The 25,465-nt window shown below is 43.3% G+C and overlaps 1 long non-coding RNA gene across 2 annotated transcripts in view; it reads right to left on the reverse strand.

The window, feature by feature from the left end:
* Positions 1-504: 504 nt before the first annotated feature.
* LOC135292915 (uncharacterized) overlaps positions 505-25,465 on the reverse strand; it is a 30,316-nt gene continuing 5,355 nt past the window's right edge. Inside the window, exons 1-3 of one of the 2 annotated variants that reach the window (XR_010355070.1) lie at positions 16,736-16,965; positions 2,451-2,823; positions 505-1,077 (exon numbers count right to left, since the gene is read on the reverse strand). This is a non-coding gene — a long non-coding RNA (uncharacterized LOC135292915). Of the gene's footprint in view, positions 1,078-2,450; positions 2,824-16,735; positions 16,966-25,465 lie in introns of those variants that run through there. The other variant, XR_010355067.1, reaches the window with a different exon arrangement.

A 25,465-nucleotide genomic window follows, 5' to 3' on the forward strand; every position in this document is an offset into this window, starting at 1 on the left:
TGATTTTCTCTGCAGTGTGGGGCTGTGTTTTGGGTTTGTGCTGGAGGCAGTGGTGACAGCACAGGGCTGTTTGAGCAGCTCTCACACAGAGCCGAGGCCTTTTCTGCCCCTCAGCCCAGAGAGGAGAGGGGAGAGGACACAGCCACAACCACAGGGATGTCCCACACCATATGGGGCCATGCTCAGCATGGAGAACTGGGGAGAAGGAGGAAGAAATGGTTAATTTGTCTTCCCAAGTCACTGTTAGGTATATCACCCCACTGTGATGGAGCCCTGAACTCCTGCTGGCCATGGCAAGTGGGGAATGAATGAGTTTTGTGTTTTGCTTTGCTCTCATGAGCAGCTTTTCCTGTTGGACTGTCTTTATCTCAGTCCAGGAGTCTCTCTGCTACCCTTCTGATTCTTTCCCCCATCCCTGTGGATTTTTTTTTGTTGTTTTTTTGGGTTTTTTTGGTTTTTTTTTGCTAAATTCAGGATTAAATGTGTGAGAAGGTATTTCTTGTTTGGACTCAGATGTTTATTAGTTCTTCTCTATATTACAGTATCACAAACTGTGAGTTCTATAGAACTTCACAAACAAATTACAAAATGGAGACATATTTCTCTCTTTACAAGACTCTTTAAGAATAAGTAGTTTAATTAATAAATGACAAATTATTTTTACTTTTGCCTTAATAACTAACTACTCATGGTTCGCAATGAAGATTTTTTAATCTAATTACTTAAACCCATGGAGAAGAAGGTGAAGAAGGAGGACTAGTTTCTGTCTTAAAACTTCTATTTTGTTTTATATCTATTACTGTTTTCTAAACCCTTAAACTCTGAGTTCCCCACCCTGTGATATCACACACTTCTATCCAAACTGCACACCCACAATCCCAGTTCTGTCATTCCATTTTGGAAGCTTCTCCAGGGCCTCAGGTCAATGCAGTGTTCTCAGGTCAGTGCCTGGCAGCACAGAAAGTCTGGAATTCTCAGCAGCCAGGGTTCCAACACACCCCATCCCAGGGGAGTGAGCAGGTGGCTGTTTGGGGCTGCAACAGACTCCACAACTCCTCCTCACTGGGACTTTTGTTCCTGGTAAGACACAAAGAAAACACCCTCAGCACTAAATCCCAGCAGCACTCACTGCCAGCCCTTACAGTGTAGCTCACACTCTATTTTAAATTACTGAATACTGACTACAACACTTAAAAACAAGGAGAAAAACATGTGAGTAGCATATTTTTTGTCCTTACACTGCCTAGTGGTTTTTTGCCCTAATGGTACCCACCTTCCAGTCTAAATTTTGAGGCATTAAGGCAGGGGCTCCCACCCTGACCAACATAACAGGTGTGTTCCTAAAGAATAACCTTATTGTCTGCATTTCCCTCTTGTCCCTCAGGGAGTGCTAGCTGGTAAATTCAAAATCATTGGTTTTGTTTTCTTTCCCTTCTGCCCTCTTTTCTACCTCCTTGTGCAGCACAGGGGGCCTCGGGCAGGGACCAGCCACAATTCAATCTCCATCCCCTGCTGCTCATACCTTGTGTCTTGGTTTGAACAGACAGGTGTTTACTTAAGAAAGGCAGGAGCCTCCCCTGCAATGGAAAATGTAAATCTTCTCACTCCAAATTATTATACTTTTGAAATTGAAAGGCTCTCAGGCAAAGATATGGGAGTAGGAATAACAGTTCTTTAGTAGGAAAACTAAAAATACAAATGTAATAGTAAAAACATCAACAAAAAACACTGCCAGAGTGAGAGCATGCGCTGTCCCCCTGTGGGTCAGGGTGGTGGCACAGTCCCATCCCATGGGGGCTCAGCCCTCCTGCAGTGCCAGCTGTGCTTCTGCTGGAGCAGGGATCCTGCACAAGGCTGCAGTTTTCCTCTGCAGCTCCAGGGCTGCTGGAGATGGGCCTGCTCTTCCTCTGGGAATGCAGGGCAGGAGAAAGCTGCTCCTCTGGGAATGCAGGGGGCAAAGGCTGCTGTGCTGTTCCAGGCTCAGATTGTACCCAGGTAGGAATGCTTGGCTCCTGCCCTGGGCGGAGCATCTCCCCATGGGATGCTGGAATTGGATCAGCCCTGCAGGGACACTCAGTGGCCATGGACAGCAGAGATCTCCTGGAGGGAGGATTGGCTGTGGGAGAAAGAAAAAACTGCCCCATGAACAGCAGAGAACTGCCCCAGCTCTGACAGAGGGAAATTGAACACACACCCCCATTTCCAACCTGACACACCTTGCCTTTGTGACAGGGCATTTGTAACAGGAGGGAAAGGAAAGGAATTTATCCTGTTGGTGAAAATAAGGGAACAAGACAAATAAGGAAAGCACAGCCTGGAGCTTTGACTGTGCTGGCTTCTGGTGATCTGGGAATGTCCTTTCAGAGGAAATCTGTTTCTGAAAGGGGGAGGCTGTACAGGTGTGTGGGAGCAACTTCCTCCAGAAGCAATACTCATTTCATTAGACAAACCTTTTATTTTTCAGGAGTTTGGGGAGGCTGGGGGAGGAGGAGCTGTGTTCTGTGTGCTGATAGGATGGTTTCCAATATCTGCACTGTATGATTTTTCACAGGTGAGGACAGCATTATGGTCAGAGCATGCAAACCAGGCACTCAAGGACTGACCAAGAAAGATTCCTGCTGCAGATGCTGAACGTGTGTGTTTGCATTCCTTGGAGGACCACAGTCAGTTCCTCCAGTCAGAGCTATGCCAGTGACATATTGATAAAAATCATTTGTGCTGTAGTAAAAAGTATTTTCTTCTTTCTCTTCATCCTTCTGGGACGTTCTTCCCCCTTTATTTTGTCTTTTTTCTTTTTCCTAGCTTAGTTGGTTTGCCAATTTTCTGTTAAAGAGAAAAGAGAGAGGAAAAAGAAGTTGAAAGCAAATGCTGCTGGTTTCAGAGTCAGTTAACTGGATAAAAAATTGTTTGTCCCTACTCTTTAGCAAGGTTGAATACAATATTCAAAGAATTGAGTGAGGAGGGCATTAAGTGATGTATGTGGAGGTGATGGGTAAATGGTTCCTCACTTATTTTTCTTTTTAAGTACCAAAATGCACGTGGAATACAAACATTCCAAAGGAATGTCCCAGGAAATGACCTTGGGAAATTTGAGATGGGCACAGGTACATTCAATAATGAAAGAAAATTCATGTTCTTATCTGTGCTCTTCCTTGGAAATTTAAATGGGAAGGCATCTGTAGGAATAGCTGGAACACAGATAACACTGGTGACTTGTTTAACCAAATTAATGCAGGCAAGGAATAAGAAGGCATTTGGTTTCAAAATTTTATAGTTGACATCATCACATCTTTGCATATGTTTTGTATCCCCTGAGTCCCTCCTATTTTTCAAACACACTATGAAATTAAAAATCCTCCAAATCTGTGCAAAGTCTGCTTCAGTCTGGGGAAGATGTAGGGAAGAAGGTGAATGTGCAAGGGAGAAGAAAAGGCCTGGGATAACATCCAGAACTATTTGGCTACAGGATTCTCCATCTGCAAAAAGAAGAAAAATGTCCTTCCAAAGTGAATAGCACACAAAATGCTGAATGAAGCGAGCATAAGAGGCTCTCTCAAATTAACAATTATTTGGTGAAAGGAGTCAGATTTTTCTGGGCTGGAGTGAGCTGGAATGCTAAAAAAGCCTGTTGCCAAATATTACATCTGGAGAACTGCTGCTGAGTATTTTGTGGTGATCTTTACTGAGGTTCCATGGCAAGCTGCCTCCTGCTGTGAAGACTGGGATGCTGCCCCAAAAACTGACTATAAAAAGATGAATTCCAGTGCTCACAGTCAGGTTTTGGGGTGCTTTGGACACTGAAAGCAGGAGAAAAAGAGTAGTTGTCCTCATAGTGAAGATACAGCTGTATTTTATCCTCCAAGACGTGCTGGACATGGTGCTGCTGAGCAACTGGTTTTCACAGTCTGCAGACTGGGGGTGTTTGCACTTTTCCCAGCCTAGAAAATATTAACATTGCAAAAAATAAATAGTGAATGTACCCTAAATCACAGGGTCTACAGCAAAGCTCATTGCCTTTGAGAGAGAGGTAAGTTCTGTGGATGAAAAAGTCAGAAGCAGCAAGTTCTGTTTCTCCTTGGGAAGTGTTGCTGCCCCTCATCAGGGTCTGTGCTTTTCTCTGAGGAGCAAGATGATAACATGAAGCTGTCCCCAGGCTTTTATTCCCAAAGCTCTGTCCTGCTCTCAGTGCCCAGGGTATGGATAAGAAAGAATTCCTGCCTTTCTCAGAGCTCTCCTTAGTTTTATTTTGACAATGAAGCTTCAAGCCCTGCCACAGCAGCTGCCCTGGCCCCATGCACCATCTCCAGGGCTGTGCAGGGAAGTGAGGAGGGAAAAGGGGAGCAAAAGGAGATTTCTGGAGCAGCTGCCTTGGCCTGGCTCCCCATCAGCTGCTCTTGGCAGCTTCAGACGGGCTCAGCCACGGAGAGCAAGAACTGGAGAGCAGGGTCTGAGCCAAACCAGGGTCAGCTCTCCTGTTTGCATTGCAGGGCTTGGACAAAGCATCCTTTATCTCAGGATAAATCCTTTATCTCTCAGCCTGGGGGTGAAATATGCCCCCACACAGGGGACTAGGCAGGGCAAAGGCTGCAGGACTGTGGGGCTGTGTTCTGGCCAGCTCCCCTCAGCTCTGCTGGGACCCAGAGGCCGTGGCAGAACTGCTGCAATTGGTGCCCTCCTGAAAATGGAGGGGCTATAAATAGCCAGAGCTTGAAGGGGAGGGCATGTCAGAGTTGGGGGTTTGTTTTTCAGTGCAACTTGTGATGAATGGAATACTGATTAGTCTGGGAAAACAATATCATTTGGTCAGAGGGTTCAGTAATTGCAGCGTACTGTCTTACTTTTATTTACCTCCATCTAAAATCCTCATTCTCCCCCTTTTCCCCGAATTCCTGACTTGTTGATGTGGATCAGCTGCCTATTCCAGGTGGAAAAAGCATCTATTTTAATTGCTTCAGGTTTGTCTTCTGTTCCCCAAGTGGGTCCTTCCCTTGCCTCTTCCTTTGTTGGTGACTCTGTCACTTGGGGTGATTTCAATGGTTTATGCTCCCCTCACAACCACAGCTATGATGCAAAATATGAGACTTAATATATTTATATATTTTGATGAGTGTTGGGGGTGTATTTTTGTTTAATCAGCCTTCTGATTTTATTTCCTCAAAGGGTTGTAACATTTTTTTTTCCAGGCCTTTATCATTCATTTCAGTAAAGCGAAGCTTTGACTTCTCTCTTTGTGTTTTTGTTACTTATAGGATTTTTTGTGTTCATGGTGCCTCCCACCTCTCATTGAGGGACTCCCAAAAGTACATGATAAGAGCCATGAGGTGCCTCAAACAACTCCCTTGGTGGCCCCAGAACTGCTTTGTCTTCTCCTAGCCTGGCTTCTTTTTCCTCTGCCAGCACATTCATCCTGCCACCCACCAATCCCAGTTAATCTTTTTACTCCTGTATTAGAGTAATACAGTGAAAGGGCAAAGAAAAATCAATGAGAAAGTCTTCACAAGCCATCAGTAAATCAGATGAGAGTCTCAGCAAGGCAGTGAGTAAAGCATTTAACAGACTGTATGAGCTTTTTCTCCTGAATTAAAAACTAATGAGAAATAATAACTGGAAGACTCTGAATTATCTGCACTTACGTCTGGCCATAAAAACGAAGATGTGAAGGAGTCTCTTTACAAGGCACTTGGGAGGATGATGGCTTGGGGAGGGAAGTTAAACATCTTCCTACAATTAAGCAACCCCCTCAGCCCCAGGGCTGGGGCTGAAATTTCACCACAGGAGAGAGGGCAGCTCTAAAGCCTGGGGCAAGCCCTGCTTGTTGTGCTCTCCAGGAGGTCCCTCAGCAGATTTGTTCTGTGCTGGCAGAAAGTCCCAACACACCCAAAGCCATGGCAGGGCTCTGGGTCACACACAGCCATGAGAGCTCCGAGCTGGAACCCTCCCAGGGAGTGGATTTTCTTCACAGAGCTATTTCTGTGTTAGGATGGGTGGGATGAGACAAGGTCAGCTCCTTTATTTCTCCCCTTCTTCCCTCTTTCTCCCCTTTTTTTACTCTATAAAGTCAGTAATTTAAAAGCTGTGGAGGTCACACAAGTGTCTGGACCTGAAGGAGGGATGGTTTCATTATTGGAGGGTGAAAAAAATGTTAAGGTTCAGGTTCAGCTCCTCTGTCTCCAGAGAAAACTGCTTTATTGCCAACTTCTGAGATTTTTAGTGAAATTTTATGAGTCATGATACTTGCTGGTAGACATTACCTAATCTCAGTAGTTTATAAACACACATCCCTTCACGTGTGTAGCCACATTTCTCTTCACAGAGAAAAGCAAGGCACAACTTCCCAAGAGTATTTCTGGGATTCACATTCTCTGAACCTCAGAGAAAGAAAAAACAATTCTTATTTCATTTGCTGTGCCTGTGTTGTGCCAAAGTAGAATGCAATATGGAGATTGTTTACCCAAAGTGGTGGTATTTTTTTTCCTTGGCCTATCAGGGCCAAGTGTGTGTGTGTGTGAGGATTGTTGGCTGACAGTCATGAGATTCTGTGCAGTTATGTGCAGAGTTGAGTGCTTGGCAGATTCAGTTTAGATGTAATGTAATATTGTGTAATATAATATAGAATAATGTAGTATAATAAAGTAATTAATTAGCCTTCTGATAAGATGGAGTCAGCTTATAATTTCTCTCCCCATCGTTGGGGTCGCTTTGATTCTGACACATTGGGTTTTTCCCCCATAACTCTCCTCACCATAAGGAACCGTGCCCAGGAAACACACACAAATGTGCTCTGCTAAGTCTCTTCAGCCAAAAATGGACTGGCCAATGAGCAGATAACTGTACTTCAGGGACAACTCTCAGCTGTGTTTGGTGGCCTTTTCTCACCCTGAGTGTGACCGTGGGGCACCACCTGCCTGGGGGGACGTGACCACAGCAGGGCCAGCTCTGAGCTGCTGCTGCTCCTGAGCACAACAACCACATCACTCCTGTGGTTCAACCACCCTGAGCTCTTGCTGGGTTTCTCAAGGCCTCCTGCATGCCAGGCTGAGTTTGGTCAAGGCCAGCTAAGAAGCTGCAGAATTTAAAGGGCGTTACGTGCTGCAGCGCGCTGACCCGTAAAAAAGCCTGAATTCTTCACAGTTTGCAAACTTGGCTGGGGGAGGAGAAGGGGGAGGCTGTCATTACAGTCTGGTGTTTATTCAGCCCCCATTGTGGTGGGGTTTGGGTCAGGGGGAAGGTCACTGCTGTGGTGGTGACAGGGAAGGTGAATAATTGGTGAGGGCGGCGTGAGCGGGCTGACACACAGGCGAGAGGCGACAGATGGTGCACAAAACCAGTCCCTGCTGCTGGAGAGAGAGTAATCTGTTAAAATCTGTAGGGTAAATAATATGTTTGTACCTTGGGGCAATGAGTTGTGGCAGGATAGCAAGTGCTGTGTGATCATGTCTCTGGTGTTAAGTGGGGTTCCTTGGGCGTTTAATCCTTTTTATTTTTCAGTGACCCAGCTCCAGAGAGATTTGCTGACTGAGCAAGCACTCTGACTCCTGTTTAGCTTGATGACCTGTCAAGCCATCAGCTCTCCAGCTCTGCTCCTGTCCCTGTCATGCATCTGCCAGCTTTCCAAGGCTCTGTTGCTGGGAGAACAGACCTCAGGGGTACAACTCTACTTTGTGAGCAGGTTTTCATTAGCAGCCCATTTTAAGGATAAAGCTATATCCTTGCTTTGCTTGGTTTGCTTCTTGACATGACTGATTTTGCTCAGTTTTGTGCTACTTAATTAATAAATAACTTAATTAATAAGTAACTTAATTAATAAGTAACAGCACAAAAGTGTAACAGCTCACACTGCAAGAGTCAGGCACTGGCAGAGTGCTCACCAGCTTTTTTTAGATATCAATGACCAAACATCCTGTAGCTCTCTCAATTTACTTGAAGATCTTTCCTGACCATATACAATGCTCATTAACATCCTCATTTGCAAAAAAACCCAACCCACGAAACCAGCAGCAACTACAAAAGATGGGGCTGAAGCTGATTTATTTAATGAGGGCCACAGCAAGGAGCAATCATGAATTTAAAAAACCCAAATCTTGATTATCAAAGACAGAAACAAACAAATGCTATCTTTTCTATAAAGCTGGAAGTACAAAATTTAAATGGCTACAGGCTCAAAATTAAAATGGATGGACTTTTAAATTAAGTTGTTGATGCAATGGACATACCAGAAACTTAGAAAACAAGCTAAGCCATGGGATAGCACAGTTGTAGGCTGCAGCTGATAAAGAAATTGCAGATTACGCTGTGCTACTCTGTGTTAAAAAAGTCTTGGCATCAAACCAGATTAATAAGTCATCTGTGGCACACATGTAATGAGGAATCCCTGTGGTTTGAAATACTGTGCCTAAGAGGGAGACAGGGATGCTCTCAGCCACCTGACCAGGCTGGTGACCTTGACTGAGAAATGACAAGGGCGATGAGAAAGTGGGAAATGGCAGAAAACAAAGGAGATTGGAGGTCTCAGTGATGCTCTGCAGAGTGGGTGAAGATTAGGGCAAGGATGAGGCAGAGATTATATTGGCAGATGCCATACAAAAGTGCTTTTTGCAGCACCTGAGCAGGGAACACATCAGAGATAAACTAGTACCTGGTTCTGACTGAGCCATGAGCACAGAATTGCTGTGGGCAAGTGTCACCCAAATATCTCAGCAGGGTGAGCACAGCACACTCAAAATGCAGCATGTCCATAGGAAACAAAAAATCCCACAAAGACCCCAGAGCAGAGCTTCAGAAATGGCAAAAATGTGGAAATGAGAAAACATTTTAGAGATCATCAGCACAGTTAAGAAAAGTGAATTGCATGCAGGTGCCATAGACACACTTATTGACATTGGAAGTTCAGAGTAGGGATGTACTTTGTGTTCAAAAAACACTTTCAAAGTTAAAAGCAAAGTAAAAGAAACCACAGGAAAAGAGTTACTTTACAAAATAGAGGGGAAGGTACAAATGACTGAAATAGAAGAGAATACACGTTCTGGGAAAGGAAATGTAAAACCATAAAAAAGCAATGGGTAATGAAAAGGTTCTTGCTAGCAGCACACTAAATGCATTTAAGTAATAATAACAAAATTTTCAAACATGTCAGAAACAGAAGGTCACAGTCAGAAACTCAGTATAGCTGATAAATGATCAAAGTGTAAAAGGAAGGCAAAGCAATAGCAGGAATGCCAAATGGGTTATTTGTCCTGGTGTTTGTTCCCATTTAGGAGGTCAATGGAGTTGCCACACTGAAAACTTTAATTGGGCAAGTCTGATGAAAGGTCTCAAACTGAAATGGCATTAAAACCCTTTTTAAAACAAACCACTAAAACAGATAACAACAGATCAACAGGACCAGATGGCACTCATGCAGGAGCTTCAGAGCAGCTCTGATATGAAATTGCCAAACTATTAACTGTGGTGAATAACCTACAGCTGAAATTGGCTTTGCTTAAATTAGCCTCAAGGTCAGAGGAAGTGGGACACGTGATGCCCACTCCTGAAAAGGCCCCTAGAAGAACCCAAACAACTTCATAGACATAACCTTGATTTTCATTTCAGAGGGGTTTGTGAGAAAAATTATGAAAATGAAAATTACTGGGCATATGGAAAAATACAAAATAATGGAGAAGAGTCAGCACAGCTTGGAAACGATGGCTCACAAATCTGTTGTTAAGGGGTTTTTTTGAGAATCAGCATGCACACAGATGAAGTTGATCCAGTAAACTCCATGCACTTGGATACCTCAAAGCTTCTGGTGAAGTCCCTTCTAAAATAAACTAAGTTTTCATTAGGATGAAAGTTGCCTTGTGGACTAGCAACCAGTTTAAAGACAAGAAACTAAGGGCAGGAAGACCTGTCAGCTGCACAGTAGGACCGTGTCACCACCCAGGGTCACTCAGGGATGTGTGGTGGCCACATGGCAGCTCCATGTACTCAGAAGTGACCTGAAAAATTATTGGAGGTGACAAAACTTTCAGTGAATTGGGAGTAATCAAAATGAAAACTAATTGTAAAGAGTTGCAGAAAGACCTCACGGTGCTGAATAGCTTGAGAATAAAATAATGGATGGATGGCAGTGTTAACAAGTGCAGAGGAGTAGACTTAATTTAGTGCACGTAACTCTACGTGCACAGTGGTTTTGTCCCCGAAGAATTGCCATTGAAGGAAACTATCTTGGTGCTCAAGGAAGTTTCAGCTAAACCCACAGCAGCTGTCAAAAAGGTAAATGGATAATTAGAAAGCTGCAGGAAAGAAATGAGGGAGTGCAGTGGGATGTTTTGCCATTCTGTAGGGCCACAATGTCACATCCTTTGAGAGGCTCAGGTTGGGCTGCTCGTGGCTCTGCAGGAAAGATGTCAGGAGAACCAGAAAAATCAGAGACAAAAGGGGCAGAGCTGGTGAGAGCTTTGAAGCAATTGCTGTGCGAGTAGAAATGAAAAGGACAGAGTTCAGTCTGACAGAGACAGCTGGAGAGAGGAGGTTCCACAGGGGAGGTGAAATCAAGCACAGAGCAGCGATAAGGAGCCGTCACTTGCTCTGCCTGTGCTTGGCAGCTGAATCACTCAGTGCCTCTGCCCCTTCCCAGGGCTGTGGGTGGCTTTGTCAGCCCTGTGCCCTGAACCAGGGGGAGCAGCCACTCTGCACCCAGAGCATCCCACCCTGATAAATTTACACTGTCATTCCCAGCAGCACCGCAAAGGTCATTTTTTTTTTCCATCTCTTCTTTTTTTCCCCCTCTTTTTGCAATTCTGTGGTGCTTTAACTGGGGCTATTGAGTTGTGAAGAGCACTGTGACCACCACAAAGTCATGGCTCACAGGGTCACCACTGATTTTCCTGCATATTTTCAGTGTGATTTCTGCCCAGTGAGAACATTTTTTCTCTCCTCACTAAGGAAAGTTTTTCTAAGGAAAAGATTTCAAGTGCCCAATTTCCATTACAATATTTGCTGCAGGTTGTCTTCAGAATAGGAGATATTTTTGTTTGTTCTGTTAAGGTTCAGTGGTTTATGACTCTTATTAAGAACAGTAATCTGAAATCCTCTTTAAGCAGTGTCTGATGGCATTTGTGGTCATTAGATTCTACCTTGTGTAGTCTTGAAATCAATGTTTCTTTTTTGACAGTTTGGGTTTTTGTTTTTTTTTCTTTCATGCTGCATTTTCTTCCCCACACAGTAGCATTTTATTTGTGCTGCTTCATCCTCCTGAGATCAGATTATTTCCATAGCTGGAAGGGATGTAGCATTGTTGTGTGAACAAAACAGATTTGAGCAGCCTGGTCTAGTGGAAGGTGTCCCTGCCCATGGCAGGGGGGATGGAATGAGATGATCTTTAAGGTCCCTTCTAAGCTAAATCATCTCCTGTCTGTCCTTATTTCCCTCACTCTGAAAAGTGCCTTACTCATGCAGGACTCTGTTCAGATCATCACGACTCTGTGGGGGTTGAGACTCAGTTCAGCTCAAGGAAAGGCAGATTTGTGCCACTTAGAAATCATGTCCGGGTCCAAACTCAGATTTTCAGCAATTGAGTGATGCTCACGCTTTTGATTGATGCAAATCTTGGGCACACAGAGTGCTGTGTGCGTGGTGAGAGGAGTAAAGAGCAGTCAGGAACAGATGGGTTCACAAGATACTCTGCAGGTTATCCTTTTAAACAAGTTTGGTTTGGATTCTCAAATTTCAGGGCAGCCTCTTAAGAGCTCTGTGACTTCAGATGGATCCAGATGTAAAAACTGTGGGATGCCCAGAATGAAAAATAAGTCTGACAAAGAGATTTTCCTCCAATAATTCTGTGAGTGAATTATACACACACACTGAGTGTGAGTGTGTAATTCCACACTGATCTTTGTTGTTTGTATGATTTCCTCTCAGAGAAGCTATGGATCATTATAATGTATTAATATGATAAGAAATAGAACCAGAGGACCTTAAATCTAATATGTAAAACATACAGAACTCTCAATAAAAAGTAGTTATAGAGAAAAGGGGCAAACAATTCTGGTTCAGATTAAGCCATATCATCCTAGGGATGCAGTGAAGTGTTAGAATAACTTCTGGGGCTTTGCTGGAGAAGTTCCAAGGAATAAATATCCCCAGGTTTAGACCTGGTTGAAGCCAATTGTCTCTCTAGGATTGTATGGATTAATACTACCAAAAAAACTCTTGCTAACCTGACAGATTAAGGTACATGTTGGTAATTGTAGTAGGATCCAGATATTCTGGGAAGTGTAAATCAATCTATTATTTCCCACACAGCTGCTGAACAAGTTGTGTGGATACATTGGAATTTTGATTTGGTGAAAAATAAGAATATTACAGGACATTCGTTTAAGAAATTAACTTTGCATCAAGTGATTTCATCAAATTAAATGAAAGGAATAACAGGCTCATCAACAATGCTTTTGATTTTAAAGGGCAAATCTTTGTGAAGTTGGCTGTCGTGGTGGGCTCAAAAGCTCAGTTGAAGAGTGGGCTTTGAAAGTTGTGGCACCTTTTATTTCATGACAGTGGGGAGTTTGGATCTGAGTAAATGGGGAAAGATGTTTAGGAAAAGGCTCAGGTCAGCAGGAGAGGATAACACCCAAATGGCCAAGAACCAAGCTGAGACAGGTGTTGCAAAGGATATTAATAAAAATAGTAAAAAAACCCCAAACAAACAACAAACCAAACAAAACCCAGAAAAAGCCCCAATATGAAATACTTGTGGCATCAGGAAAGTGAAGAAGTGGATCTGTCACATGGTGAAGGCAGGATGGAAATAAATACAGGCACTTTGTCACCAAAATGAGACAAATATTCTGCTTTTGTTCTCAGAAGAACCAGTGAGGTATACAGAGAAGAATAAAGGGAGCAGAAGACTCTCATTTCTCAGATGAAAGCCAGTTAGAAGTTGCTCACCATGCTTATTTCCAAAAAATGCTGGCACCAGTGGTGTCTGAGGTAGGTGAAGAAATTACACAATTACACAAACTCTGAACATCCCGCCTCAAGGCAAAGGCACACAAGAATAAATTCTCTGAGCTTACAGGACCTGAGGTGGTTCAATGCAGCAATGGGCTGGGTTGAAGGGGGAGCTGGGATGCTTTTAGAAGTGGTTTTGGAGGCTGGAAGAATTTCTTCCAAGAGCCACAGGTTTTGAGAGCCTAGTGCTCCAGGAATCCTCTCTGCAAGAGTCTAAAAACTTTGCAGAAATGTTTCACCATTGCTTCACATTTGACTTTTTTTGTTTTTTTTTTTTTTTCAGCAGTTTGAGACATCTCTGGAGAATAAATATCTTGAGAGCAGGGGCCACACCACAGGGGTCACCACCAATCCCTAAGAGCATTTACAGCATGAGGCTTTGTGGTTTGCACTCACGTTGGCAAATGTGACAGCACAGCTTTTTCCTTTCCCAGAGGGGAGGAAAGCAGTCCCAGTGTTTTGCTTTTACAGGATCAGGCTGATCCTGCTGGGTCTCAAGGTTCCTGCCTGGTGTCCCTCTCACTGGGTGTTACCCAGCTCAGCAGGATCTTGAAATGTTTCTGCTTTTCCATAATATGCAGCAATACCATACATGATTTGCCTCTGCCCTATTTTTAAAATCTAAATGATAAGGCTAATCCCTCTGCCCCATGTCAAAGATGTTAATTTTCTATGCTTTAATTGATTCCTGATGCATTTTAAAGACAAAATTATCTGTAATAGAGAAAACACTCAGAGGTAATGTAATGAGTCTCTCCTTATTTTCCTTTACCTGAAAAAAAAACCCTTATCTTCTCCACAGAGAATATAATTTTGCAAAAAAAAAAGTGACTTTTCTGAGGTGCCAGTTTAACTGATCACAGAGGAAACCCAGCTGGTCTAAGGGGAAGTTTTCAGTGATGGTGATGAGAGCTGGAGCAGCCAAGTGCTCATTTTCTTCAGAGAATTGTGTGTGGCTTGCACAGATTCATTCTGAGAAATATTCTGATAGTCTCAATGTTCAAACTGTGAAATGGCCAAATTGTATAAATCAGTGGTTTCAGACCAGGTCACTGGTGGGTGACAAAAGGTGCTGAGATTGAATGGGTTTGGTTTACTTAAGGTAAAATAAAACATGCACACACACCCCCATGTCTTTTAGCAAGTGGAAAAATCCAGTGGGGAAAAGGGAAATAGGCACATTTTAGTTTTGCTAGAAATGAAAGGTCCTGCCCAGGTGCTTGTTTGGTTTTTCATTATTTGGTTGGGTTTCTTCTTCCCAGAAAGTGAAGAAGACTTTTAATTAAAAAAAATTGAGCAACACCTGCATGAGTCTCCAGTGAGAGAAAACTGATTTGGTTTGCAAATTAATGTGGAATATTCTGTTGCTCTGTGTGGCACATGGGGAGGAGGGAGGCAGAGCATGTTTGTGTTCTGGATTTTTAATGTCACTGACCCTCTGCCATACAGATTTTCCTGCAGACCACCTGTGATTTCTACAACAGCAAAGCCATCAACAGCTCAGCTGCAGAAAACATTCTGCCCAGACTTCTCCCATTTAGCATCCAAATGTTGCTTGGCAGTTAAAAAAAAAAAGAAAAAAAGAAAAAAAGAAAAAGAAAAAAACCAAAACCAACCCCTCAGACACAGAAGATGTCTCTCATTGTATCAGCAAGCCCACATTGTGTCTCTGATATTTTGAACAAGCAACTTCCTCTTGTGTGGGTTTTTTAACACATGGTGTAAAACAGTTGCAAGAAATAAAATATCTGTGCTATTATTCCAGAAATGTGAGTGCTGAAAGGATGATTCTTTCTTTTGTCATTTAGAGTAGTTCTCACCTTCTAAAAATTATTGGAGAAGCACAAAGATTTTTTTTCCTTCCATACAATGTGAATAATATGTGAGGGAAAAAGATCTCAGTTTAGCCAGAAGCATAAGAGCTACCAGAGATGATTGCCTGCTCCAGATGGGATGATGGGAACTCAGTAACTTTATTGTGTAGCTGAACTACTCCATAATTTACACAGGTTCAGATAAGAGGAGGTAGAAGTACCTTCAGTTTGCTGAGGCATTACTGGCCAAGTTGAGCCCTGGCTATACCCTGGTTTTATAATATTTATCAACCTTTTCTTCTGAAGTGATGTATTGTCACACATACATATAAATATTTGAGATGAAATGTGAAAGTTGCCATTTTTTCAGGAACGTCTATCATTGTTGTGATATAAATACTCCTTCTCAGCAGAGACAGGAATTTTCAAGGGCAGAACTTGTTCCTACAAAGCCCCTGGCAAGTAAAGCCATAAACCATTTCTTGCTGACTACTGTGAACCAGAAGTTTTGCACTTACACAACCTTTCCCTCAACCAGGCTGCTCACATTTCTGCAAGCTCATGCTGGTTGCAGACCAAATAGCAGCTGAATTATTTCTCTCTTCTTACCAAAGGGGTGGCAGATGGGTGTGATTCTACACAACCACAAAGTAAATCTGGGAAAAAGGTGTGGGATCAAATCAGGAGGCTTTTCCCCTTCTCCTAGTATTTTAATTTTAATTTTAATTTTAATTTTAATTTTAATTTTGCTGCAGCACAGATATAAATCTTAACATCCCCCAGCAGGCACACAAATAAGGATTTGCACAGGTGATTTTCTGCCTGGACTTTGGCTCATCTCCTCACTGTTGTACTCCACAGGGCAGCAAGGGGAACCCTCAGCTTCAGTTTACAGGTAGGACAGGCAACTGCAAGGTCCAAGATTAGTCATGGAAGTTTTCAAGAGGACAGGGAGGATGGGAAGATGGCATAGTTCCAGCAAGAAGAGGAGGAAGATGGTAAATTCTGGATCATCCAAGGGCAGAAGGGAAGAGGGAGAAGCCATGAAGAACCCAGGGAGCTGTGGGTCACTCTGGGGAGCAGCAGGGCACTGCACAGTGGATTTTTACAGTTTTGAGCTCTGCTAAACACCTTTGCCCTGCTCCAGCTATGCCATGGCTCTGCTTTAACTCCTTCACTGTAAAAACCCTTTCATGCCTTGCATTAATTTATGGGGGATGCCCAGCAAGATGGAAGTTGTGCCTCTAAAGTCTCTGAATTTCCACTCCCTGAAGAACAGAAAAGAGCCACTGAGTCTATGATTACACTGTGCCCAATAAGTGGAGGAAAATGACTGATAACCAAATAAATGGGATTCATGTCTTATACGAATGGAATATTGGAAATTACATGAAGCATTAGTAACAGGTCAGAACAGAGAAGGCGCTGAACACAAGAAGGGGCTCTGCAGAAATGCTTGTTTTGGAGACAATAACAGAAGGTTCCAGAGGGATTTGACAGGTCACAGCCTGATGCTTCAGTCATCCTGAGGGAATTCTGGCTTCTTGCTGCTCCATTTTTTGCTGCTGTCAGCAGCTGAAGGCAGGAATGGGAGGTGCTTAGGAGAAAAGGATCAGTTACCCCATTCCTGTGACACTTTCCCAACACAGTGGTCTGTCTGTAGCTGGGGTCAGGGAGGAGAAGCAGGAACAAGGGACACAGCTCACCCATTCCAGTAAGGCAGCAGGAGGAGGAGGAAGACAAGACCTGGAAGATGAGAGAGATGGATTTGGAAAACCACCAACTGTTAAACCCTTTCCACCTGCTCAGCTACTTCAGATAAAGATAAGCTAATGAAAAAAAATTTATCTGCTAAGTGCAATCCTTTCAGGAGCACATAAAACTATGAGTGAGGGGGCTGAGCTGTGAGCAGATCAGGTCTCAGGGCTATGAACCTTTTTATTTGTTTGTCTCCATGCTTTCAGGTGCAGGAAACCAGAGCAGCAGAGCCCAGAGTGATGTCTGAGGGAGATGAGAGACACAGGCAGCTCCTCTTCATTGGTGATGGCCATTTGGTTCTGGATGGGCTTTTAATACCTTTTAGGAGCCAGAAATTACAGCCAGCAATTATTTGCCTCAGAATTTTGCTCATTTCATCCTTCATGACTCTTAGCAAAACCTGCTGTGCTTTGTCTGTGCTTCCCTCTTTTGGGATTCTTGGAGGTACCTGTAATCTTGTTGCCCTCCTCCTGTGGGATCTGCTGTTGAGGAAACATCCTTTATCTGAGCACAGACCTTCTGGTCTTGGCATAAACACCTTTATTAATGTATCATAGCTATCTGTCTGACCTGGGGTACTGGCAGAGGCTGCTCTTTTAACCCTTGTTTTGCTGGGGTGGGTTTTTTTTTTTGGTTTTTTTTTTTTAGTTGTTTTTGGGGGGGGGGGTTGTTTGTTTGTTTGTTTTGTTTTGTTGTTGTTTTTTGGGGTTTTTTTGTTTTGTTTTGGTTTGGTTTGGTTTGGTTTTTTTTTGTTTTTTTGTTTGTTCTTTTTCCTGGTGATTTCAGAAACACATTTCCATTCATGCTTCGTTCCAACCAGAATTATTTCTGATTCAAATCTCCACGTAGGAATAACTTCTCCTTGGTGGCAGACATGCTGTGTACACTTGGTTTCCCTACCACTTCCCAGCAGATATTTTAAGATGTCCCTGGGCCTCTTGTATTTTGTGGGGGGTTTTTGGTTTTGGGTTTTATTTACTTGTTTCTTTCGTTGGTTCATTGGTTGATTTTTTCCCCTGGTCAAAGGTAATCACCTCAGTTTTCAGTACTGTTTTCCAGTTTTCCAGCAGCGATTGCAATGGCTCCTACCCTAAATTCAGGGCCTGTCAGACCCAATGACTTCCTAGAAGTGGTGCTGGTTTAAGCATGACTGCCATGAGCTCTAATGCTCCCATGCCCACCCTTATTTTGCCTTTTTTTTCCCCCTGCAGTCAGATCAGCTTCCAGTTTCTGTCTCTCACGAGGCTGAGGACACTTGAGTCAGCCCTGCCCGAGGGGCTGCTCCAAAAGGACACACATCACATGCAGGGCAGCTTGTGCAGCCACGGCCTCACAGGTCTGGCAGTTTTTTGGTATGAACATTGGTGTTTTATAGCAAAGAGGAGAACAAGAGAGGCAAAAGAAAGCCAGAGAGATTTGCTATATGATGTCCCACAGCCCTGGGCCTTGGTGCTGCCCGGTTGTACCACCATAGCAGAAAAACCCTACTGCTTTCTCCACAGGTCTCCCAAAAAAGATGAGATCACACTTGTCTGCCAATTTCCTCCTCAAAACCAACCAGTTTCGCCCAAATTTGAGAGGTGCCAAGACACAGAGATAGTGAAGTTCCCATGTGTGTCCTCCTGTGAGAGACTGCAGCCTGTGCTGGCAGCCACGGGCTCTGTTTGGCCTTGGGAGGGTCAGGTTAAAAATGTCCAAACAATCAGCAGAGCTGGGGCTGGGACTGGCCACAGCAGAAACTTGGAGATGAGAAGAGGTTGGAGGTAGGATGAGCACATCCCTGGGATGCAGTGGTGAGGGGATTGTGAGGGATGCTGGGGAAATCAGAGAAAACATGAACTGCAGAAAGAAAGGAAGGTAGAAGGGGATGCTACGTGAAGAGTAGAGAGAAAACATGTAGGGTTCAAGCCCATAGAAAACTGAGCTTCCTCAGCTCTGCTTCTCTCAGAGCAGTGTTTGTTTGCTTTAATGTCAGCTCAGGGAGCTGCAGCCCCACGGGCTGTGCCCCATTGAGGATGGTGGCTCAGGAGCACATTGAAATGGAGGTGTTTGGTCTCTAACACCACCAAGGTTTGCCCACATGTGTGCAGGCACCATTGGAGCTCTTGCAGAGGAGTGCTTGTCCTGCTTGCAGTAGGATGGCAGGTTTGGAGCTAGAAACAAGTTCCTGCATTTTCGTCCTTCTCAGGACACTTTGCTACCTTGGGAAAAAGAGACTGACTTGTCAGGGCTTGTGCAGGACAGGGTGGGGATAGAGCTACCACTAACACACCTTCATCAAAAGGGAGTGATGAGATTGTGGTGTCTGCTGAAGAGCACAAATTATCTCAAGGAGAGCAGCCTTAGAGTCTTCCAAGAAAGCTGGAGAGGGATTTTTCACAAGAGCATGGAGTGACTCACAAGTGGGGATGACCTTAAGGTGAAAGGGGGAAGTTTAGATCAGATATTAGGAAGAAATTCTTTGCTGTGAGGGTGGTGAGGCCCTGGCACAGGCTGCCCAGAGATGTACTGAACAGGTCATTTTTGCAAAGACTGTGAGTGTCACTGTGGGTTGTCACCCAGCCTCCACTCAGACATTTCCACTGTTGGTAATTGTTTTCTTCAATGAGTTCTTAATTCACCATTAGCAGCACAAATTAATGCTGCAGTTTTTGAGATAAGTGACCTGCTGAGAGTTAGAGTCAAGTTTTCTGCAGTTTAAAGTATCTTGCTGCCAGCAGGATGCACAGAGAAAAATATTACAAATATATAGAACATGATACATTGCCTGAACAGATTAACTGGTCTCCAGGTATCAAAAATATTTACATTTCTTATTGGCACTATGTTGTGTTTTTATGACATCCTGCTCAATCTTTATAACCTCACAGCAATTACTGTCACTGCTTTAGAGTTGAGGCTAATGAAATCCTTGTGGTGGTCTCCACCACATATAATTCACCACAAAATTAAGCTGGACATTTATGGTGTTATACCATCAGTGCTGTAAATGAGCAGAAATTGGAATGTGCAAGTGTATTTTGCCAAACTAGGTGAATTAAACTCATTAGAATAAAAAAAAAGCAGTTGACCAGTCAGAGAAATTAATGCAAAATTATTTCAGTGCAAAACAGGCAAAGTGTAGAAACATAATCTTACTAATCACAGCTGCAGTCCTTGCAGTTCAGGATGGGTTTTTAGTTTGTTACTCAAATTTAGGAATATCTGCCACCAGAAAGTCACCCTCCCAGGTGAGCAAAAGACCAACATATATCCTCCTGACACCCATCAGTTTGCAGTTTGATAACTTTGGTGCCCTCTGGAGTCCTCTGATTCCAACAGCCCTTCAGTATCTCTTGGCACAAGGATGAGCTACACCCTGTTGGAGTGTTTTATTTTTAGTCCCAGTGCAAGATCTTCTTTTTGGATTAACAAAGTCCTGCATGGTTTTTACTCTCAGTGCATTACAAGGGCTCCTTCTCAGCACAGCAGTGTGACAGGAGGGGGGAGGCTCCTTTCCTGGGCATCAGAGATAAGACACCAGATGCACTTGTGGGAAGAGTCCAATGTTTTTAGAAGCAGGTCCATGTGCAGCCTAAACAAAACTGGGACTTGTGACCTTCGAGCATAAAACCAAAAGTCAAGCCAAAGTTTGTTTGGATTTGGGTTGAGTAGTATCTCTGGAAAAGAGAAGACGCCAACAATGTCCCACCACTGGATTGCTTTCCCTTCACTCAGTCCCACACAGGCAGTGGAGAGTTATTATTGACTTCTGTAAGGCTACGGTTGTACCTGGAAAATTTATCCAAATTATAAGGTCTCCACAGTAAATAGTAATACTAAATAAAAATAAATGTTCCCTGCCCTTTTTATCTTGTGTATTTCAAAGCTACTTTGCAAAGGAGGGAAATAATATGCAGCTATAGCAAAACTACAGAAAAAAAAATCCCACAACAGTGAAATTGTTCAGATATATTTTTCCTTTCCTCTTGTGACTGCATTTGAAAAGCAAAGCAGGGAAATTCTCTGAAGAGCCTTGAACAAAAGCCAGTTTTAAAGCAGAATCCTCCATATGGATCTACTGAACTGTAGGCAGAGAAACCCATGTTACCCTCAGAAGAAATGTCAGAGTAACCCCTTCACAGCTATTTAGCCCTTCCAATTCCACCCTCTGCAGGACTATGAGTGAGCAGCCTTATGCCAGTATGTTAAACTCTAGTGTGTGACTCTGCAACCCAACAACAGGCTTACATGAATATTATGAAATTATTATTTACCTTGCAGTAATTCCCAGGTACTCCAGTCAAGAGCAGAGCCCCTGTAGTGCTGCTCAATTGTAGACTGAAGTTCAATTTAAGCCCTGGAGAGCAGCTTTCTAAAGCTAAAAAGAGAGTCCCTGCTGCTGTACAGAAGGCAGTTTAATTGCCTTCTGCTTGGGTGTGCTGCATTGTCCCTGATGAGGGCACAGCCCAGAGGAGCAGGGACAGAGCAGGGATAAATCCAAGGGCTTGGGCTCTTCTGGGCACCAGCCAAGTGCATTTCCCATCCTTTCCAGCAATCTCATGCCACATCAGCCCCCATTCCTCTGTGTCCTCCCTGCATCTCTCTCCTGGGCGTTCAGGTTGGCCTTTAAAGGTCCCTTCCCACCCAAACTGCTCAGTGATCCTGCAGCTGCCCCTCGAGGGTTCATGGGCTGCCCTCTCTTTATCCATCAGCTCCCAAATGCAAGCTCTCCTGCCAAGGCCTCCTCCAAAGAGGTCTCTGTGCCTTGCCCACACTGGGAACCCTCTCCAGCCAATCCCTTTCCCACCAGAGCTCCTTGCAGCTGGGATTTTCTGCCAGCTGGGGCAGAGGTTCCCAAATCCCAAATGAGAAAGAATGGCTCATACCCTAACAGCAGCATGCTCTGGGGACATCCAAGAGGCAGGGATGGTGCTTGGGGCAAGATGTGGGACAGGGAGCAGGGAGGAGCTTGCCCTCATCAGCAGGGATTGCTGCAAATCACCTATTAATTGTGCTGAAGGAAAAGCTAATACCATTAAGGTGTTGCCCAAGAGGTTCTCACCCTGGGAATCACAGCATTTTTAATTGAGACAGAAAAAAGGGGAGTTTGACTTCGCTTTCCCCCAACTCCTGAAATTCCAGAGAGCTCAGACATGACTGCTCCCACAAGCAGTAACCCCAGTGTTTAAATGACAAGTAAAAACTCCAGGGTTCAGCAGCCAAGGGCTGCTTAGAAGCACCACAGTGCTTGATTTTCATCCATGTGAGCTTTGCAAGTGGAGCTGGTAGAAATGCCTTATTCCCTCTTCTCTCCTTGGATGTCGATGTATAATGCTGCAAGCTGACTGGTTTGATGCAGTTCTGGGAGATGAGGAAAAAAGATATGTTAGAAACATCCCAAAACACAGCAGAGTGTACTAGGGTAGAAAATGAGCTTCAGTCTGGTGCAATGTTCCTTCTCAAATCTGACTGTGATCACATTTTTGTCTGAATTTGTGAAAAGTGCATAATTTTTGTCTTCCTAGGTGACACAACAGCAGTTTCACTACTGTCCCAGCAACCCTGCAAAATCCTAGCTATGCTTTTGGCACTGCTGCTTGCTGTGGCTCACACAAGAGCTCTTCCACCAGTGTTCTTCACAATCAAAGTCAAAAATAATTCTCTATAAAGAGAAAAATTGTTGTCACATAGGAAGAGATTTAATTAAGCAACAGGGATTTATTTTGTTTTGTTTCCTCTTGTGTTTTGGCTTTTTGGTTTTTTATTTTACTTTAAAGATTTGCTTGGAGAAACATCTTTTGTACACAGTTTTCCTGGGGGCAAATTACTGCATTTAATTTGGTTTTAAACCTTGATACACAATCAATAATGCCTCAAGTCTGGAAGCAAAACCATGTTAAGAAGAAGGCTATTTATGTTTGTTAGACATGACCAAACTCTGCTGCTGTTCTGAAAAGCTGCAAAAATAAGGTGTGGAAATAACCCAAGGAATTCTCTCTGTGTCTTGGTATATTTGGTATTGTCTCTGCTTTTATATGTGGACATATAATTCATATCCCAGTGATGGTCACTCATGTTTGCCCAAACCCTTGGGCTCCAGACTCTGTAACAAAGTTCTTCTACCTGCCTTGGGTGGAGAGGCTGGAGAATAGGAGCAGAAATGGTGTTTTGTTGGATCTCTGTCCTGATTTTTTAAAAATTAAGGCAGAGAAAAAAAAATTAACCAGAGAAGTTCCCACTGTGACTGGGCAGTGCTGTTGCTCCATCTCAGTGTGTGGCTGCATCATCCACAGGAATCCAAAGCTGTGTTCACTTACACCAGGACTGGATTAAGCTTCCCTCCTCTGAAACTTTTCTTTTTCTAAGCCACCAGATGTGGAGCTTTTAGAATTCTCTTCACTCTTAGTCCAATTTCATCAAAATTCTCTTAGCACTCACATTATGGTCTGTTTAGCCCAGACTGTCAGTTCGTGACTGGTGGAAATCTGGAAGCAATTCTTGCTTAGTGTAAAGTGCCAGGCTTAAATCCAAAATTTGATGGATGTGACAGTTAATTTCAACTGCAGATATTTCCCTTTGTCATGTGAATCATTTCAGTTTATTTCTGTTTAGATGTACTTGAGAAAAATCTCTCCAGAACATTGTCATTTTACTGGTGCTGCTCTGCACAGCTCTGGGTCTGTTTCTCACACACTTTTGTGATTTCAAAGTGAGAATTCCATGAAGATGCCATGGTAAGGGGCTACCAATGTTTCAACAAGCAGCTCCCACCAAAATTTACTCCTTTAACTTGTGATAACCCTGCTGAGCACCTTAAAAAGATGAGTTTGCACAAAAGAGGGATTTGCAGATTATAAATAACACGGAGTTTTGGTTGTGTAGGGTAATCATCTCTACAACACAATCTACCTTCCCAAAAATCTTGTTAAAACCACATATTTTGGGGGGAAACCCACTTTAAAAACTCCAACAAAGCAACAAAGAAACATAGCTTTTCTTTTTTTTTTTAGTTTTAAGATTATCAGAAGTAGGAAATCCAATATTCCATTGCTGCAGCTTCCTAATGGATTCAAGAAATGGGAATTCAGCATTAGTACAGCTTGGTAATAGTTACATTCCAGATTTTGCATGTCATTTTTAGTTTGAGTTTATAGCTTCATCTAGACAATTGGACTTTTTTGTTTGGTAGGTGGAAGAGCCTTCTCTAATCAGATTTTTGCTCCCCTGTAGGTAGATATTTACAGCCTATCATATAATTATCACTCTCTCCTTATTAAGCGAAACAGGCTGAGCTACTTAAGAAATCCCAAATCTCGTTTATCACCCAGTCATCAAGAGCTGATTTATAGGAAATGAGACATTCTTCCTGTCATGTCCTTGGCGCCTTGATTAAATTTCTCTTCAGACATGAATTCATGCTAACCCAATGCCTGCTTGGTGGTTTTTCTTTGCCATTAGCTGGTACCATGTTGCCCTCCTGAACAATTCAGTCAGGTTTACTTCCTCTGGGGACAGGTTCTCCTTCAGCTGCAGTGAAACCACTCTGCACAGGTTTCTGTCTGCAACTGAATCCTCCACTTGCTAGCTGTGCATGGCTTCCAGAGCTTGTGGCTCTCTGCACTACTCTTCCTGATTCACAAATTATTTTTATTCAGTGCCTCTAAATTGGTCAAAAGTTCCAAAATTTTATATATGTCATGTGAGGCTGCTGTTGGTGTGCACCAGTGCAATGTGGGAGGCTGTATGGAAGATTTACACCACAAGGCTCAGCCCCAGGAGAGGGAGAGCAGGACTTCTGTGGTCCCTGCTTGTCTTGGGAAGGAAATTGGTTTCCTTATTCACGGAGTGAACTTTGCAACACCCATCACCTCTCTTGGGTGGTCAGATTGCTCTTTTGAAAGGAGTTGTGACTGTCTCGAGGTTTCCCTTGAGCAATCAACAGTTTTATCCCATACCACGCTCTCCTCTTTTTGATCAAATGTATCATCAGTGTTTATTTGCTTCTTAATAATGACTTTTGTGCAGAATTCCCCAGAGCAGCTCAGCATGTGGGCCTCTGGTCACACAAAACACCACCTTGTCCCCTTGGCTGCCAAGGCCACCTCCCTGCCCTCCTCTCTTTGTGATTCATTCCTCTGCACCTTGAATTTGAGAGGACATTGGTGCTTAGAAAGGATCCCCTGCCCTTTCATTTAATGGGGACTTTATTTTGATTTTAACTAGCGGACAAATTTAGGGAAATGGCAACAAAACTGCAATAAACTGTGTAGATTTACTGTAAACATTTTTGCATATTTTCTGACATATTATAGGATATAACACTACCATGCAAAGTGCTAATGTAGGCAAAATGGAGGAGAAAGAAAGGGAGAAGGGGGGAAGTTTTCAGTGGAGAGAGTTGTACTGGAGAGCTCCTTGGAGCTGCCTCCTGCACAGCCTGTGCTGTGTCATGGCAAGGCAGAGATTAGAGCTGCCACTGCTTGACACAGCTGCACAAACACAGCCAAATCAGAGCCCTGATTGCATCAGTTTCACTTAATTCCATTTCTTGATTTAGGGGAAGAGGAAGCAACATGAACATGACATTCCCTTCCTCTCTCTGACAAGGCAATTACACTGAACTAAGATTTCCTAAGACCTGTCTTAATCGTTTTCTGGCTGTATTGCTGGGTTTTAGCTGGTTTGTTTTTGTTTGGTTTGTTGTTTTTTTTTTCTTCTGGACAGAAGCTGCCCTTAAACCCTTGACTTAATAAATTCAGACTACTGTGAACAGCAGATTTTGCAAGCAGCAGCTGTAAAATTTAATGCTGCAAAGGCAATAGTTAAGTATGTCTATCTATTATGATCATAAATGCTTATGATCTTGAGGCAGTGAGGATAAAAAACCTTTAATTCAAGATTGTAGGAATTTTCCCTTATCTTGA

Source organism: Passer domesticus, chromosome 2 (assembly GCF_036417665.1).
Source record: "Passer domesticus isolate bPasDom1 chromosome 2, bPasDom1.hap1, whole genome shotgun sequence".
NCBI lineage: Eukaryota > Metazoa > Chordata > Aves > Passeriformes > Passeridae > Passer > Passer domesticus.